We start from the raw sequence: 21,064 nt of genomic DNA on the forward strand, positions 1-21,064 counted from the left end.
TTTAATGAACAAATGAAAAATTGGATGAGGCCAGGCCAATTCTAAACGGGGTCATCTCGCCTTCGAGAATTTTAGTTGGTTATCGGTTGCACTCAGCACTTTTAAAATCTTTAGTGTAGAGGTGTAGTAAGAGTGACTATTGAGGTGTTGGAAATGAATACAAATCTATATATCTATAAAAATGAAATTGTGTGTATGCGTATCTGTGTGTGTACATTTCCTTACCAAACGACTCTTAATTTTCAGTCTACAAATTCGTCTAATTGGGTCTAAACACTTGAAATTTTAGATGTAGGTTCCCTGGACATAGATAAAACTTTATAATTGGATTTGAGCCCCCAAAAATAAAAATTGGAGTCAAAGTTAAAAAAATGACCTTTGCGGTCTCTACCAAATTTTTATGGCAATTTTTCGTCTAAACATTTGAAATTTTACATAAAGTGTATTAAGACATAGGGCAAGCTTTTTAATCGGTTTGTAACCGAACATTTGGCTGCTAAGGGATCAAAGCTCAAAATCTTTGACCGTTGCAGTCTCTAGCAAACTATTCAGCCAATTTTCGGTCTAAACATTTGAAATTTTACATAAAGGGTGTTCAGACATGCAGCGAGCTTTTTAATAAGTTTTTCGCCGAAACTTTGGCTATCAGGAGGTCAACGTTGAAAGAGTTGACCTTTGCAGACTCTTCCGAATTCCTCCGCCAAATTTGGGTGTAAACGCGTGAAATTTTAGACGTATGTTACCTGGACATGAGTCAAACTTTTTAATATATATATATATATATATATATATATATATATATATATATATATATATATATATATAGTTATATTCCGTTTACTTAGGATGTGTACTTTATGGCAAAATAAAGGTTGAATATGGGATAATTTGTGGTCTTTTTGTGCATTAAATATTAATCCCTATTTATACGTAACTCTAAATTAACGGATACCATAAATCGTAGTTCGCTGCACATAAGGTCCATACAAAATATCAGCGAGATCGGCCGAGTAGTTTCCGAGAAAAAGTGGAACTGACAGACAAACAAACTTAGGAAAATATAATATAGACACTTATCGTTTTAAAGAAGCATACATACATATTATTTCACTCATTTTGGACGCAACAACAAAATGCCTTAGACAACTTTAGGCAAGGTGTCACGTCGACATTAACTCCATATTTCGAAATGCATATTTCTCACCTCGTTCTCCTTTTTTCTCTTCTATCTACCCTTTTTCTTAACCATTTCATCTGCTGAAAAATATACACACACACACACACGCACACACACACCACTTTATCACAGCCTACTTCTAGACATGGCCATCAACAATTTGGAAACTTTGGAGAACAGATTTTTTAATCTTTTTTGATATTGTCAATAGATCCATTCTGACCTGAATAGATGAAACCAGTAAGCATCACATCTATTGCTTTTAAATTATTTATTGGCAAAATATATACCCACAAAACAAATATTTTAAGATGTAAAGATCTTGAAGCATCAATCATTTCACCAAAATTTGAAACATCAAATAATATAAAAACGGGTTTATATACAGAAAACAAAACAATATGTTACGAAATTGATAAGATGAGGAATGATGATTCATATTTGGATTATTCGGGCTACTGTTCACATAAATATAGTGATTATTCCACATTAAAGAAATAAGCCTGTAAAAAAAACAAACAAACAAACAAAAAAAAACACATAAGAAAAACAAACATGTACCGAAGTTTGGATATGTTATTCAGGCTACTGTTCTACTCTTTATTGTTATTCTCATAACGGTTCGGCCGATACAACCTTCGACCTTATTCGGGTATATCTTGTTAAACTTGGAAATCTGCGCAAAATTCCGAACGGAACCCGTCATTTAATCCATGGGGGTAGCATGTTCTCGCCCCGACAGTCACGGCACATTGTATTTTGAGGGCATTCATGAGTGAACCTTCAACCTCCAATAAAATTTAGTTGAAAGTTATACTCTGTTGGCGATTGAAGGTTCAATAATCAGTGCGAGCGGCAGTCAAAATAAAGATGCAATTTATTTAGGATTTCTATCTGGTCATGGCTAACAAAATGAGAGCAAACAACCTCCGTGGATTCAATGAAGTGTTCTGTTCGAAATTTGAACATAGATTCTCGAGTTTGGCAAGATACACATATTAACATCCACAGGCACTTGTTTCGGGTTTGAAGACTCATCAGTGTGGGTTTATATATTGGCAGGAAATAGCGAGACATATTTCTATGTCATTTCAACATAGTTGCGTGTTTATCCTTCACGGGTTACAGGCTACTAAACATGTGATTTCGTATGAATGCACTTCATATACTATGCAATAACTAGCATGAATCTTGACGTTACCCGGGAAGTAATGCGAATCCTGTCTGTTTCTGTACTCAACTCGAAACATTTTTCTTAAAATTAAGAAATCAGCTTTACTGTTTAAATGCTGACAACACAATATTATAAATGAATGAAAAAAACTAAAATATGACCAGTAGCGTATTCTGAGTGAAATTTTAATAGAGAAAAATGTGTTTTATTTTAGTACTATCACGCCGGCCGGCCGACCGGCGTTGTCCGGTCGTAAAATACGTATAAATATTATATTTCAATTAATGCAAAAATGTCCATGCGACTATTATGTTTTTTTTTCTAAACCGTTAACTTTTTATAAGTAAAGAAATTCCGGTTTAGATCGAAAGCAACACCCAAAGACACTGACTCAAGTACGATAGCCAGTAGACTGGTTTGACATAATCTTCGAAAAGTGTTTACAAATTGTACTTATTTTTAATCTGTCATGGTTTCTGTATTTGTACAACAACCCTTTTTTAATATTACCGTCATATAATTTCTTCAGCATAATGATAAATCCCGCACTGTACAAAAAAAAAAAAAAAAAAAAATACTACTAAATATCTCGAAAATTATTCCTGGAAAATTATATATGATCCGTCATATTCTCCAGACTTTGTAAAAAAAAAAAAAATACATTAACACATGCGCATTCGTGCGTATTCGTGGAACAGTCAGGAAATAGAAAAAAAAAACAATTTTAACTCCTTAGCAGCCCATTATTCCGGATGAAAACAAGTTTTCCACATGTCTGATTTCTCTATGTACAAAATTACAAGTTTGTAGATAAAAAAAATCCATTGAGTATATAGGTTGAGAAGTGTCCCCACACTTCCACACAGTCTTTATAAAAATTAAAAATAAACTAATGGAAATGGCTCCTGACAAAGCATGAAGTCACTTAAGGAACTAATATACTACATAAATAATAAAGACTAACCAATCTCGAACACGTGACTAACCAACGATAAGTATCAAATGGATGATTTCCGGCTAGAAAGAAGTCACTATTTCTATTTGTAAGAAACATCGTTCATGGAGTTTAACTAAAGGAAAATAAAACGAGAGTTACGAAGCTTCCGAAAGAAAACAAAGCTCCAAATTCTGTTCTTCTTAAATTCCATCTCCGATAAATTGTAATTAAACACTACGTTACTCGAGATGAAATCAGATGGAAATTTTAACACTTCTGTGCAATTCTTCAGAAAAAAATGTCCGCATTAGAACCGATTTGAATAATCTGTAAACTTATTGATTTTTATAACAAACATATCAACTTTCTGTTTATTTATAAAATATAATAAAAACAAGATAATTTCTCTACACTGGAATACTGCAACAGTTACAATCACATAATATAACAAAAAAAGTTTTTACAAAAGTAATAAACTGTTTAAGGGTTTTAAGGAATCGCCAGAGGCGATGAGTAGGATTTATACCTTAAAGCTGTTAGCTAGATAAAGCCTGGTTTTGGTTTTGACAGGAAAGAATTACCCAAATTTTGTAAGGACATCGAACGTCTGTTTTTTTTTGTATTCACGCCGAATTTGAAACCTTGAGCTTAAGTTGATTTAGATTGTGACGAAATCAAACACTGACAAGCATAGCAAGATTCTGTTAACATTTTTATACAATTGTAAATTGAAAAGCGAGGCAAAAAGGTTCGAGACAACGAACGTAGCCTAAACTCCTAACGCATTTTGTAGTCTTCGTCGTTAAAACATCTTTAATGTAAATGTTATTTTTATTTTAACATAACTATTTCATACTTGGGGAAGACATAATCTACGATGTATACTAGATTAGTGATGATTTATTGCGCCCTGCCCAATATTCAGTATTGGTTTTAGTGAGGTATCCTATTCTAACACGGTATTCTTTATTCTGAATAGAGGCACCCAATCAATAGAATTTAAAAAAACAAAACAAAAAACACAAAAAAAAAAACAATCAAGGTGAGGAAGCAGCCTCTGTCAATCTATTACTTCTGCACTTTCTGCTAATAAAATCACTTGTTAATATTATTTTGCCCGCTTCTTAAGCTCACACTAATATTCATATTCATTTTCTTTACTAATGTGTCCCCGTTCCTCAAAGTCCTAACACCATTCGAGAACAAGAATTAATTAAATTGTTAGTTTGCGATGAGGAATGATTTTAGAAGATTTGTAAACGATGAGTGACATGGTCAGAATTTGTTTATTCAGATAGACAGCCCGACAGGCATTTGTTAATATTGAACTTGAAAACGACCATATTATACTTACTAAAGAAACTCGTGATATTGTAGTCAATATTTCTCAAAGCCTTAAACGAGTTTCCAAAGGTTTTTGCTATTGTGACTGGTCTCATAAAACCCCTTTCTTTGAACTCAAGCAACTTCATGTTATTGTATTCTAAAGATGGGATGTTTCTGGAAACAAACTTGTTCATTGCAGTTCCAGTTACTTTAAACTACACAAAGAGAAAAATAAAGTTCAGTGGTTGTAGCGGGAATATAGATTTTGCTGGCAATGTTGTATAAATGGGGAAACAAGAGATGAGAGCTCAGTCGAACATATTTCATGAAAACAACGATAGAGTAAAGAAAGAGGTTTTTTCATCAATGATCTACTTCTGGAAAAAAAAATAATTTTATAAGCTCTTTACATGGACTTCTTTTTGAACACCTTATGAACCTTACTTCTTGTAATATCCACTGTATCATTGTACAATTTTAATAGCGGTTTGCATATATACGGATTTGGAGGATAAGATAGTGTCTTTCCGTGTTTTATTCGAAACATGTTATCCTGAGCTGTAAAGAAACATTTCACACACTTTGAAGCCACTTTTTGAACTACTGCTTCGATCGATTTGTCAGCCGTAATACACTCCACGTTCATGAACTTCGCCATATGTAAATCTTAAAAAAAAAGGAAACATAACCGATTTCGTTTTTAAGTAATGCGTAAAATGTATTTGAAAAGTTATAGAAAATAGTATTTTTTGTACAAAGTCGGGAGAACATGGCTGATTTCCATGTATATTTTTCGGGATATTTAGTTTTTTTTTCACAGTGTGAGATCTAGCATAATCCTTAAGAAATTATATGACTGTAGTGTTTAAAAAAGAAGTTGGATAAACATTGAAAATATGAGGATTACTGACTAAATACATGTGTTTTTATTATTATTTTACAAATATAGGAAATCATATTCCATCAACAAAAATGTTTAGGTTTAGGTAGCGATAAGTCTTATATACCTTCCAATTCGTCATTTACGACGATGTAATAGATGACCTCATATATGATATACATTATAATATAGCTGTATTCCTGTTTCTTCCTTATTTACAATATTAATAATATACGCCATATATGGCGTCATAACAGGATATACATACATTTTGTGTAGTGACATCATAGCAGATATACTTGTAGAACAATTATCTACATACACATTTCGCCGTACCCCGGTTCATCACATATATTATAATAAAGCCATATTCCTAATTGTTTGTATAGTAGAACACACCCACACACATATATATATATATATATATATATAATCTCTTTGCGCATTTTACGTTATTTACGACGATGTAATAGATGACGTCATATATAATATACATTATAATATAGCTGTATTCCTGTCTGTTTCTTATTAACAATATACGTCATATATGACATTATAACATGATATACATACATTCTGTGTAGCGACATCATAGCAAATGACGTCATACATATATAAATATATATATATATATATATATATATTTACACACACACACATGCACACAACCTGCATAAAGACGGCGTTGCCCGTAACTATTTTTAATTTTTGTATCTTATCTTTTTTGGCATCATATTTGACTTTACACGATAACGTTATACCTGACGTCATCTTATGATGTATACTGCATATATATATATATAAGCTTGGTGCAAAATAATGAACTATATATATACATATAAACGACATAATTTTTACACAAACCTATGGCGTATATTATAAACAAACGTCATATATGACGTATACTGCACACGTAATACACATATATACTATCTGCTATGATGTCATATATAACGCCTGCTTGCATTATATATATATATATATATATATATATATATATATATATAGAGAGAGAGAGAGAGAGAGAGAGAGAAAGGAGGAATGCGTGTGATCTAAAAAGGTAGGGATGTGACCATTATATATATCTATCTATCTATATATATATATATATATATATATATATATATATATATATAAGGTCTTATTTCTTTCTGTTCTGTATATACCATATATGGCAACATTGCAGTTGATATATATATATATATATATATATATATATATATATATATATATATATATCAACTACAATGTCGCCATATATGGAATATACAGAACAGAAAGAAATAAGACCTTATATATATATATATATATATATATATATATAGATATATATATAATAATCACATCCCTACCTTTTTAGATCACACGCATTCCTCCTCCTCCTCTCTCTCTCTCTCTCATATATATATATATATATATATATATATATATATATATATATATATCTGTGTGTGTAGGATACTCTACATATCAGGTTTTATCTATTATTAAGTCACATTTCTGTATTTGTTCAAAGTACACGTCATATATGACATAGCAAACAGTTTCAAATGGAGAGAGAACAAAAATTAAAGAAAAGGTTCCCTGACAATACCGATTAAATTATCTAGTGTATATATATATATATTTTCCGACGGTAAACAGTTACATATGGTCGCTACAAACAGTCATCTGTTTCAGTCAATGAGACTTCGTCAGCGACCTTGAATCATTCGACGCTATTGGAAAAAAAAGGAAAAGACTTCGCTCCTTTAAAAAAATGACATAAAAGTTGCGAGATGGCTGTTTGTAGCGAGCAAATGTAACTGTTTACCCTCGAATAAATAAAAAAATATTTTGCTCTTGTTATCGAGCACTATCTAACAACCTCGTTGCATTCATTAGTTCCTCCTTTTGAACATTTCAAACCTGAATTAATTAATATATATATATATATATATATAATTTAAAGGAGATTAGAACAATAGTCTAAAGAGCTGAGTGTATTTTAATGTAACAGTGAAATTACTAGTTTAATTAAAATACAGGAAATAGAAAGTGCTCGTTGTAATTTAGATATATAATAAGCTCGATAGTTAAATGTCCTAGAGCTAATTCAATATTAAAATTAAAAGATTCATCTGCCTTACTTTTAATGCTAGGTTTATTTATGGTGTCTTTTAAATTCAATAAAAACCCTCCTAAATTTGCTGATGAGGAGACCTTGCTTACCAAAAAACTATATATAATTGTTCTACATAACTTCATGTATACCACAATAAAAAGCACGGATTTCCGAAACGATCGTACAGATAATTGATTTTGTTGTTGTTCCTTCTTATGAAACTGATTTTTAATTTAATTAAAATTTGATTTTTAATTTAAAAATTTTTTAAAATTTTTTAATTTTAAATTATAAATCACATTACTTAATATATATATATATATATATATATATATATATATATACGAGCAAACAGTTAAAACATGTTAAAAACACTTTGAAAAAGAGTTAAAAACATATTTAATCTGAAAAGGAAACACTTGATAAGTGGATAGTTTTAATTCGCGGAGTCTCGAAGAAATACTTTCCTTCTCATCAGAGGGTAGGAATACAGAGTGGGACGTCAGTCCTGTTACAAAATTTCGGAACTATTTTTTATGACAATATTAAAATAAATTTACTATACTTTCGTTGTTATATGATAATGTAATAAGTGATTTATTATTTTTCAGATATTAATTTTTAACAAATGTTTGTTGAATTGAAGAGAATATTCATCACAAAGCAACATGAGAAGAGCCTGTTTCTACTAGAAATATTTAACTTATGGACAAACCTCAATATCAACAGAATAATGATACAAAGGACGATTTATCGTTACCTAGAAACTTCGTAGATCAACGATAGACAACGATCAGGTCGTTCCCGCACATCCAGAACACCTAAACTCATAAATATTTTTTAGAGAAAATATAAGGCGAAATCCAAGAAGATTTATGAGACAAATAGCAAAGGAAACATAACCATCCCCAAGGACTATGAGGAGAATATGTCGAAGTGACCTACAAATGTCACCCTATAAGCTCCAAAAGCGACAGCTTCTCTCTGCACCCACACTTGCAAAGAGACTCAGAAGAAGTCGACTCTTGTTAGATCGTACCAGAGAAGGCACGCTCAATAACATCATCTTCACGGATGAAAAGTTATTCTCACAATCATTAAAATGAGGGAGTCCTTCCAAGAAATCGTGAGGCAATCCTTGATAATACAGGAATGCTTTTAGAACGCAGAAACCGAAACTAATTATGGTCTGGGGAGCCATTTCCTAGACAGGGAACTCTCTACTTGTTTTTTTTCCTCAATGGGGCAAGATTACCAATGAGCGTTACAAGGAGGGCAGTCCTGCAGATGTACTAACCTCATAGTGTAATTCCCTGTACGGTGATAAAGTTTGGATTCTCCAATCAGATGGTGCGACAAGACACACTGCTTATGTCACACAAAAGTGGTGTGGAGACAACTGTCCGTCCTGGATTGGCAAAGAAGAATGATCTCCCACATCACCTGATCTTAACGCTCTTGATTATTCTTTGTTGTCACCCCTGGAAAATGAAGCCTGTCAAATATGGAAGCTTTTAAAGATAAAATTGAACAAATGCTGCGAGAAAATACCCTTTGATATTGTGCATACTTCTATACATTATTTATTGAGATTGTCGGACTGACTTCCTCATCTTGGTTGTTATAGTCACAACGTTTCAGCCGTTTTGCTCTCCAGCCTTCATCAGGTGTTTTGTATCGAACTGAAAAACCGTTTGTTAGGAGTCTCGAACCCAACCCTTTATTATTATTACGGGGGTACCGTGTTCGGACTCCAGCTAGGCTCTGGGACATAGTTGCTGATTCTCTGCCTTCGTTCTTTTCACTGCCTTCGTTCAGGATTGAACTCAGTACCTTTGATACAACGTCTAGGACCACTCGGCCATATGTCACTAGTGACATATGGCCGAGTGATATATTGTTCCTTCTATATTCGCTAATCATTTTCTGTAATTTGATTTTGGAATAAAATAATTTGTTGGGATTTTATTTTCTAACAGCATTTATCCCCCACCTAATATATATAATTCCTTTCCACCCCAAACAAAGCGTACTGCCATTTAGACGTAAGGGTTACAATATAGAATCATGTTTACAGGGAACTATTTAAGGAGTTGAGCAGCGAGATGCCTGTTCACATTATATTTAAACTTCTGCCTGTAAGTACAGTCAGAAAAGCAGGAAACAGGACTGAATTCCAGCATATAGCGGCGTGAGGGAATAATCTATTAGAATATAAGTCTTTCTGGCATCTAGGCACCTCAACGATGAAAAGGTGGGAGTTTGCTGTTTATCAGGTTTGTTGCGGGTATGTAACCTCTGAGGACACAAGGGCAATGAATTCGTCAGAATACATTCCATTTAATATCCTCCCAATCATTACCATCTCATGTTGGTTCCAGGACAATTAAGTGTTTTTTCCTTATATATAAAACCAAAAATTTAAGAACAATGGTAGCATATTTTTGCTAGTTCTGCTGTCCATAGCTTATACCCTGGCAATGCTGTGTAAAGCGACTAGTAATGCATGAAACAGAAAACTAGCGTCCATTTGAAAGCAGAGAAATGTGTTCATTACCCGAAACAGAAGCAATAATATCTTTGGGATCCTTTCTTCACCATCTGAGAACCAATAAATATACAAAGGGCAGAAAGACATGGAAACAAATGGGAGTTACCTATAATATAAATCTCACCTGTTTGTTTAAATGTGTGTATTATGTATATATGTGTGTATGTATCTTAAAAATTTTCGACAGAGGCAACGGATTTTCACCAGATTTATATCATTTTGAAGCGCGGCCCATCGGACGACAAATATCGAAAAATTGGCTAAAAACATTAATTCCCTCATCCCAACTGGGTACTTTTCTACAGCGAGGGGTCGCTTTTTTGCGCCGATAATTTCGAAAGTCATCGCCTCTTTTCGATTGTCTAACCTTAATTTAAACATACGTTACTTCCGGTTTTTCGATGGGCGCAACAGCTAGCGCGTCACGTTTTTTTTTTACTTTCTTTTCCTCCGTTGCGGGACGGGTTCAAGCCTGCCTGCCTACTACCACTTCTTTTTTCCTTCTTTTTTTTTTTGCTCAACCAACACCCTTACACACACCTCCACTTTCTTTTCCGCCTTCGCGTCACGGGTTCGAGCTTGCTTGTCTACGACAATTGTTTCTTTTTGCTCATCGCACACTTCCAAACACCCGGGCAACGCTGGGTACCCAGGCTAGTTTTGTATATATTTGAGGTGACTTTTTGTGTATGCATTTATAGTTCATTTAAAAGTTTTACGTCATGTGGCTCTATTCGTTCCAAAGAGAGCCATCCGCCTGTGGAATTGACGACCAGCAAATTAAACCCGCCTTTTGCCCCTCTTAATTTTCTGAGTTTTTGCTGCTCATATAGTAATGCAATAATTTGAATCAATCTTTTAAAATCTAAAATGGCTATTTATGTTTCTAAATTTTTGAAATAAGGATTGATAATTCTTCTTCTTCTTCTTCTTATTATTATTATTATTATTAAAACTACTGTTACCACCGTGAGTGTTATTTCCACAATTTTTCTGTCGATGAGACCTCAGAGCTTCTGAATGTGTATCCTGTCGAACTCGAAAATCTATCTGTCGAACTTGGGAATCGGCACAGAATTTCAAACTGAACATGGGGGTAGCATGCTCTCGTTCCATCAGCCACGACAAAGTAGACCTCCTAAGTAATTCGCAATTGTATTTTGAGTGTCGAATTCACTGAGGATTGAACCTTCAACTTCCAGCAAAATCCAGTTGTAAGTTACATACTACTGCGCAAATATTGGTAACAATTTGGACTATATTAAAAGGAACAGATAAATACCATTTTATATAAACTTTCTCCCTCTCTCTCTCTCTAATATATATATATATATATATATATATATATATATTCTTTCCTTATCGATTGTACCTTTTAGTATTAGTATGTAGTTAAGGTGATCTATTAGGCAATGGGCTTCGGATCGATAAAAGAATCGCTACTATTTGAAACTATCACATCCGCAAACAGAACCGATTAGGCAGCGCAACTGAACAGCAACGATGGTTCATTTTGGATTTGGAAATTAACGAGAGAGTGGGCAATGCATCGAATATCAACACACACCAGTTAAAACGGGAAGACAGGAAAACATTTCAATTGATTGCACCAGAGTTATTGCGCAGAAAACCTAGTTTCGAGTTGGCCATGATAGAAGTGAACGTCCCAATTGCATGGAAACATGGCCGAACGTTGACTGATGGCATGCTTGAGGAGAGGCTAATTATCACTTAGAACCAGAATGGAGTGTCGTGGCAGGCAAGGCATTTCCGAGAGATGTTACTTGAATAACAAGTGGTCAAATGATAGTTAATAGCTCTCTCTCCCTCTCCTCTACCCTCTCTCTCTCTATATATATATATAAATATATATATATATATATGTATAATAAGTTATGAAAATATGAAGCAATCAAGTTACACAGGATTTTCAGCGTTTCGTAAGTATGAATACTCGTCAAGCACGTCATATATGACGTAGCAAAAACTAATAGAGATACAAATGTATTTAGCTTTTAAATGTGACCGTAAAGAAAGGAGAATAATGAAAAAATAATTTTGGATTTTCACTTGCAATTTAGAAATGACGAAAAAAACATTTGAACACAAATGCTACATATTTGTTCAGAAAAATACTGTTGCGAAAGAAACTCATTTGTAACATTAAAATAAAAGTAAAAAATTACTGAATGTAAAAAAATGTAATAATTAACATGTCCTTTTTCAAAACCAATATGCAAATAAGTCATGCGTCTGATATCGTATGTACATGAGCAGTAAAAAAAAGAAAGAAAAATATGGTACGTCTATCGGGTAAAGTTAAGTTTTTAACAGTTATTAAGAGTCATCTCGTACGGGAAAAACACATGTGCGATAGTCAGGTCACAAGGTAACCAAGAAGTATGTAGGTGCATTAATTTCATCAGTCCTTTTTAAGACTACTTCAGCCCCTTTCGGATTTGGAATATTGTAAGCAGAGACTTGCCTGGCAGTAACACAATTGTTGCATACTTCAGATCCACGGGGAGTGACAACAAACAAAAAAGTCGGTCACCAATCAATGCAAGGCCTGGCAGATGACGTCAAAACGAAATCAAATTCTAAGCCGCAAAATCTCTGGTTAGCGAGTGATCACATTTTTTTAATACAATACCTATTGGAATGTCGTCGTCATCTGGGGCAAATAAAAAGAGAGACAGAGGAGAGGAGAGACAGAGTTAAGACAGCGACACGAGAGGGTACTAGCAACACATTCTTCTCTACCACAACCATCACCATCACCAACCCCGTCACGCACGCGATTAGATTTGTTACTCTATTATTAAAAACAGAAAGCTTATATTTACAAAAATAAACGAAAGATTTTTATAACCAGCTGCTTGTGTTTCTATTATCGCCAACGTTTGTATACGTTAAGAAATGACAAATATTGCTTTTGTTTTGAACTTAAATAGACTTAAGCACATTTCACGAATTGGCCATCAGAGAAATATAATAGTAATGAAATTCTCTTTACCTCTTGCTTATAGATAGAAACAACTAAGAGATGGGTTATCGGATGCCCTTTTTCATACCCAGAACATATTCTATTTGACCAATTGATCAGATGCTGAGAGCTACTACCATTCAGGATTAAACTAGACCAGGAAGTAATATGCGACAAAAGAGCGAATACTTCCTCTAGAAACCTCCCAAATATGATCCCCGCCACCGAATGTCATTTCACTTCATACCTTGGACATATTCTATTCGACCGGTAGATAAAAATTATCTATGAAATAGACATGCACTATCATTCTTGTCCGAGTAAACCTGGAAGAAATGACAATAACAGATCCCGAATAATCAACATAGTATTTATATTCTTTCTCTCCCTCAACGCATCTCATCAATCGTTGATCGATTTATTGATTACTTGCCGTTTCTTCTTGCTAATCAATTTGTTTCGCTAAAAATCGATAACGTTCATTGATTTATATTGATCCAACAAAGCTCGCCGTGTATATCTACTCTCATGACCAATTGTATCTGGCGAAAAGGACATTAAAACTAACCAGCTGTGTTAATAGCCGCGATTTTTCTTAATGCGTACGTGTTTATCTGTTAGAGATTCCGTCGGTCAGTTTTATTTTTCGCCAAACGTACAAATATCGACGAAATGATGATGTTTATTATTTTTCTGTACATCTCTGCCTATCTAGATGTCTGTTATACTTAGACATAAAAAATCGTTTTTTATTATACTAAATTGTCTATAAGTCACCTGATCACTATTGATTAAGTTTAAAATAACATTATAGCAAGTAAGCAGTCACCAAGTCATCCGATCGCTCACAATTATTTTAAAATAACATTGCATTCACTAAGCGGTTCACAAGTCACCCGGTCATTCATGACTCTGTAGAAAATAGCATTAAGTTCACAAGACGGTCCATAAATTACTGCGTCACCCACAATTAAGCTTGAAATAAAATCATATTCATTAAGCCGTCAATAAGTAACCTGGTCATTCGCAATGTAGTTTGAAATAAAATTATGTTCAATACGCGACCCATAATCACCCGCTTACAGTCGACTAAATTTGACATAGCATAACATTCATAAAGTGATCCATACGTCACCTGGTCGTTCGAGATTCAGTATAGAAGAGCATGTTATTTGCGAAACTGTCCACATCTCTTTTAATAGACCAGGTTCACCTATAACATAAACTTTCAACTTAAAATTGTCCGAAAGAATGAGCTAAGAACTGGGTAAAGAATGAACTTTTATTCCAAATTTACTGATGACCGACCGAGAGACTAGAAATCGTTTAGCACATAAAATTAAATTTGAAACGTAATCTGCCAAATCACTTAAAGACAGTTTACAATTAAGTTATTTCAAATTTCAACCTGGTCTATTAAAAGAGATGTGGACAGTTTCGCAAATAACATGCTATTCTATACTGAATCTCGAACGACCTGGTAGGAGAGAACTTGAATGCCTACTGGAGAGAACTTGAATGCCTACTAGACACTGTCCTCCAGTGCCTAAGGTCTCTCTGTACAGGGGTTTGTCAGAACAACCTGTCATGAGGATACTTTTTCCATAAAAGTAAACCCTGACCAAATATTCAAAATCACATAGTATTCGCTGCCCAAATAAGATCTTCTCACTATGGCTAACCCACATTAGCTTTTACGAGGAATGGTGCACCTTCTCCAAGAGATGTTACCTCAAGTAATAGCACGAAGCTGGATACTCCACCAGACTAGATAAATTCTTGTCCTGGAATCCAGTAAGACCAAGAGACCAAAACGAAAGATATAATACAGCATATGAAAATGGTTAATTGGGGAGATGAAAATTATTTTCTCAACTTCTTTACTAACTCAGTTTCTGAGGGATAAAGAACTTAAATGCAACATTCGAATATCTATGTATCTCATATAGAGTTCAAGTGTTAGCCCCTGGTTGTGGGCCCCTTGATTTCTGAGAACTTCGACTGAAGTAAAATAAAACAAAAAAGAATCTCGAACGACCTGGTAACTTATGGATGACTTATGTTTTGTACACCACTTGACCGATTAGATTTACGTTCGAAACATCCAGGCAATCAAATGTACGTTTAAAACAAAATGTTATTTCCTAAGAAATCCGTGCATCATTCTGACGGTCTTTTTTAAATTTAAAATAAAATTGTACTTGCAAAGTAGTTTATTTGGGCGGCCCCGTTAAGCATTTTAACAAGTAAACACGCACCGAATGCTATTAACGAGAAAATGGAAGTAAATAAAAAATAATGAGTTACCTTCATAATAAAGCAATCAATCAATAGCATTTAATTAGTCTGTAACGCTTAAGTTTAGAATAGCATTTTCATTAGTCTGTAACGCTTACATTAAAAAACAGCATTTTTATTAGTCTGTAACGCTTAAGTTTAGAAGAGCATTTTAATTAGTCTGTAATACTTCAGTTTGGAAGAGCATTTTCATTGGCCTGTAACGCTTAAGTTTGAAATAACATTTTCTTTGGTCTGTTAGCTTTTGTTAAAAATAGAATCTTTACTAATCTGTCATGTTTATTTGAAATAGTACTTTTTACTGGTCTACAACGTTTATGTATGGAATAGTGTCTACAGTGGTTTGTCACAGTTAAGTTTGAAATAACATTTACTTCGTCTGTCGCTTTTTTATTTCATATCCGTCGGTCTTTCACGCTATTGTATATATGATATCCATTGGTCTGTGAAGCTCAAGTCTTAAAAACATATCTGTTTGTAAATCCAGATAGGATGCATCTAAAAAAACAATCAGTTTTACTTTTTTTTTATTTCTTTTCTTTTTGTAAAATTAGAAATCTAAAAAGGAATTTCTGTCCGCACGTGAAACACTGTTCTGCTGCATTGCTTCCCAGTTGAATGCAACATGGTAGTCTTCAAATACAATATAAACAAGTTCTTGATAAGCGGTCCTCATAAATAATCAAATTTTTACTCAATTGACACAATTAATGATTATTACACAATGATCTTACATTCATTAACCATTATACTCGAGTGGCCTTCGGGTCTTGATAAGTGGTGACTCCGAAGATAATAAAAACAAACACTAAAACAAGTATAATCCACATGTCCAGTTTCCTTGTCGTCAGCAATCGTGAAAGGAATGCATGATTATTTGGTATAATCGTTTCTTAAGCGACAAGTGGCGGAAAAGGACGTTTCTAACGAATCACTGCAATCATGGCATCCATTAATTCCGCGTAAACCGTAAATAATCTCGCTAACGACGTTGTTATGGTCATTAGGTTAAAAATGCAGTCTAATAAAAATAAAATACCCTGACCGAATAATATGTTTATATATTTACTTATAAATGTCCACACACACGAAATATACAAATACATGCATGTGTGTGTAAAGGGAAGGGGGAATAAGATAATCGCAGTAGACAAAATGAGAGAAAAAAAAAAAACGAAAACACCCAAATAAGTATATAAGATTAACTTAGCCAGATATTTAGGATGCATTGTATGTACATGTTAAAACCCAACACATCGAACACAGCAGGTATACATGCAGATACGAGCGAGGAAACATTGCTGTGATTTCAGAGGTGTCTTATTGTTACATAATTTATGACCCGATGTCGGATAGCGATGGCATCAATTAGTGTTTATGTTGGCAATCTTCGAACAAAGTATAGATCGAAGTGACACAAAGTTTAGGAAATAAAACACTTCCGACGAGAAAAAAACAAAAACAAAACTGATCTGTTAGTTAGGTATGTAGTAAAAAAAAAAAAATTAAAAAAAAAAAAAAAACTAAAGAGACGTGAGTCTACATGACATCATAGATATCGAAGGGTATCAAAACTGAGGTTCCAGTTCAATCTGTTTTATGGAGCGTGCTCATGAACACGTCGCCAATAATGCTGTAACAACTGAAAAGGAAACTTGAATAAGCGCCAACATATAAAGGTGGATGTTACCCAAAAGTCTCAGTAAAACTATGATTAAGGAATGGTTATTTATTTATAATTATAAAAAACATAGATAGCCTTACTTGGTTTTCGAAGATTTTCAAATATATATATATATATATATATATATATATATATATATATTTCATTGAATAAGAGAGACCTACCGACGGTTATTGCACCAGGCAAGAACTAGCTGAAAGGGTTAGTAATTATATAGGCATGAAGGCAACTCGAGGATAAGGGTCAATGAGTGTATGCTTGTCACCAAGGCAACGGCAAAATAATCGTTAGTGGTGGAACTTTAGCATAATTTAATGATTTATATATATAATATTTTGTAGTCAGCTAGGAAGCAGACCAATGGAACAAAGTTCCACAGACAGGCAGTTCTAGTTAAGGAACTTTGTTCATGGAATTATCAATTAGATTTAGGCACTAACAGTGAGTGGGAGAAACTGTTGACAGTGGTTGTAACTAGATGGGTGTTTTTTTATAATGAAAGTTTGAAAAAGATGGGGCCATGGACCATTCAAAGATAAACTAACAAATCAGCATTCCTATTCCAGCCTCCAACTTAGAAAACATTTCATAGACTATATATATATATATATATATATATATATATATATATATATATTATAAAATCAGTTCGGTGTAAACTATCGCTGACGATGAATCCAGACAGATTCGAAAGTACTTAGGTCTACAGTGACTATGATAGCTACATCAGCCACTTCTTGCTTAAAGTAAGAAAATGAATTAGAAAGTTGGAAAGGATTCCAATCAAAATAACTGGACATGAATTGTCTGTTATTCGATAAAATATGCTTAAAGGAAAAGTACCGGCTAAGTATACACGCACGCACACACACATAAATAAGTAAATAAATTCATTACTATATATATATATATATATATATATATATATATATATATATATATACGGAATGAGGTGGCTGAGTGACGTGAACTGAAAACCTATTCATTCTTCATAAATACTTCCATCAAACGAGCACTTGACTGTTTAACCCAATTTATATATATATATATATATATATATATATATATATATATATATATATATATATATATATATATATATATATATACATATATATATAAAATATATATGGCGATTAAGCTACACTGAATATTCCGCGTTTCATCCACTCTAGGACTCTTCAGGCTTATGCGCCTGAAGAGTCCTAGAGTGGATGAAACGCGGAATATTCAGTGTAGCTTAATCGTCATATATATTTTATAAATTACTAACTAGCTCTACTTACGTATTGAGCACATTTGAAGTAAATACTTAAAGTTTACGCATAAATCTATACTTTCATATATTAATTTATGTGAGTAAATTAAGTAGTTATATATATATATATATATATATATATATATATATATATATATTCAATTTTGACGTATGACGTCTGCCACAACAACCAAGTTGTCCAGAAATTCACACAGATGATTTGTTTGTAGTGGTGAAGGCTTTGTGCAGAAACAACTTCAATTTTTGTTACAACTGCTAATCTCGGGCGGTGCAATGGCTGACATTAGACAGAGCACACTGTAGACCACAATTTCTTTTTACATCAGATTGTTACTTCTCCTAGATGTATGTCTTTACAATGACCAGGGGTGCATCTTTACCAGTGTATTAAACGCGCCTCCAGATATCAACAAGCAATCCATGTGGTATTAGCCAGGCTCATCGTTGCTTAACTTTGGTAATCTGGAGAGAACCGATATTTCAATGTGATTATACAGTGTGGGTGTGTGTATATATTATAAATGCATCAAGACATACATTATCAATTCCTGTACACATGTAATTACAGACATATCTAATCTCTTCGAATAAATCAGCAGAAATTAAGAAGCTGCTTACTCATCTTCGGCCTACTTTGATTCTTGTAAAATCACCATTATTACGAATTATCGATGAACTACAATCAATAATACGCACATGTCTCTCTTTATTCATCAATTACCATCTTTTTTTATCAAACCCTCTCTCTATACGGATGTTCCCTCAAGTTAAATGCATACAAAACATGGAAACTATTTACGAAGAAAGAAACATTTTTCGAAAAGTACATGAAAAATCGTTTTGTTTTAATGGATTTTAAATTTTACATCGGAAAAATGGCGGTGATTGTTGGCAGTTATGTGATCATTCCCGGAATATTTTTTTAAAGTCCTTTTTTTTTTGTCATCTCCAGAGATAATACAACTGAATAAATAAAATGAATGAAGACGCCTACTCAATCATGACAAAGGGGCAGAAAAATGTAACCGCGTTGATGAAATGAAGTGTTTTGTACTAAAGTTTGTATGGATTCAAAAAGTCGGAAAAGATTTTCGTGTTCGACGAAATGGCTATTAAGTAGGTCGGAAATTATATCGAGAGGGGGGGAGAGGAACGTTCTGAGAATATTGAGAATTATTGTCGAAATAATCCAAAGAATTCAATAGTACCAATTCGAGGATATTTCAATGTACCGCAATGTTGTTTGTTGAGACTAATACACGAGACCCCACTGACTGACGCCAATTCTAACCACACTGATTAGTCGTAGAGATGACGAAACATGTATTTGTGAATAATATATATATATATATATATATATATATATATATAAGAGAAAGAAAGAGAAACCCCTATAGAGGGAATACTTTGATTAATAAATAATAATTCCCACGTAGCACTGAAGTAATGCTCCTTCATAAAACGACACAATCACGTTGATACACCGGTTCTCGCCAGATCACCTAAGTTAAGCAACGTTGAACCTAGCCAGCACCAGATGGGTGACCATTTGGGAAGGCGAGACGCTGTATGTACTGCGAGGTAAAATATCAGGTTGGGAGACTGGGGCGGTCTATCTCTCTCTCTAAGGTAGGTGGACCTCTCTTAAGCCGTGGTAGGCAACCCATCCAGTGATGGCGTCACGATAAAAAAAAAAACCCTTGATAGCCCTGGCAAAGCATCAAGTATTTAGCTACAGACAAGATTTGAATTACATTACAAACTCGTGTAGTCCGTTTAATCGCGGCTGCGGCTGCGTGTTATGCTACGTTTACTTTTATAAAAATAATTGAGTACTTTCAATCCTGATGATCGTAAATAAAATCAGATATAGATAGAGGTTATTGAGCAGTCTGTTTTCCATTCAGGCAAATGTTCATAAAACACACGGAGTTTTTTTTGTTTGGTCTAATGTTTTAGAAATCTTTTAATGTTTCGAATAGTCAATTTAGTATTTCACTCAAATTTATGTGTAACGTTTTTGGTGGTTGCTTGTTCCATTTACTGTCATATTTGCAAGCAGTTTCGATTAGATTTATCTAGTCATTCCCAGGCGGGGCTAGTTTGGGTGGGGGCAGACCTATATCTTTTACTGTTTTGTTTTTAGTGGCTAGTAATGTAACGTAGTACACGTTTTCATATAAGGGGCACACACGTTGTATGTAGTCTTCGTCGCAATGGACATAGGACAAGTAATAATTCAACTCCCTTTTTTTGTAACAATGACATTTATTTCCGAGCACGAATAAAACGTGATCCTGCTCCTCTCTGACCTCTGTTTTCCCGAAAGTCGTTTTGAACGTGTTATCGAACGTCATCCACATCTCTCACGTGATCGACCTCTCTAACGTGCTTTCTCTCTCCGTTTTATAGTTTTTTCCTTACGGTGACATCGTTTCGCATGCATTTGCATACGCGCGTCTGTGGTTTGTTCAGTAACTTACCACCATAAAATACACGTCTGCAGCGATACGATGTTGTATGCGAACATGCTTTCATGCACTGCACATACAAAATTAGAAAAGCAGGTTTCCTTACGGCTAAGAAGTTTTAAATTTCGATTATCACGCTAGACACTTTGAAAATTTCTGACTCGTTTTGTAAATCGATCGATACCCGCGTTTAGTAT

The sequence above is a fragment of the Euprymna scolopes genome, chromosome 22 (assembly GCF_053919585.1).
Source record: "Euprymna scolopes isolate OS-2025 chromosome 22, ASM5391958v1, whole genome shotgun sequence".
Taxonomy (NCBI): domain Eukaryota; kingdom Metazoa; phylum Mollusca; class Cephalopoda; order Sepiida; family Sepiolidae; genus Euprymna; species Euprymna scolopes.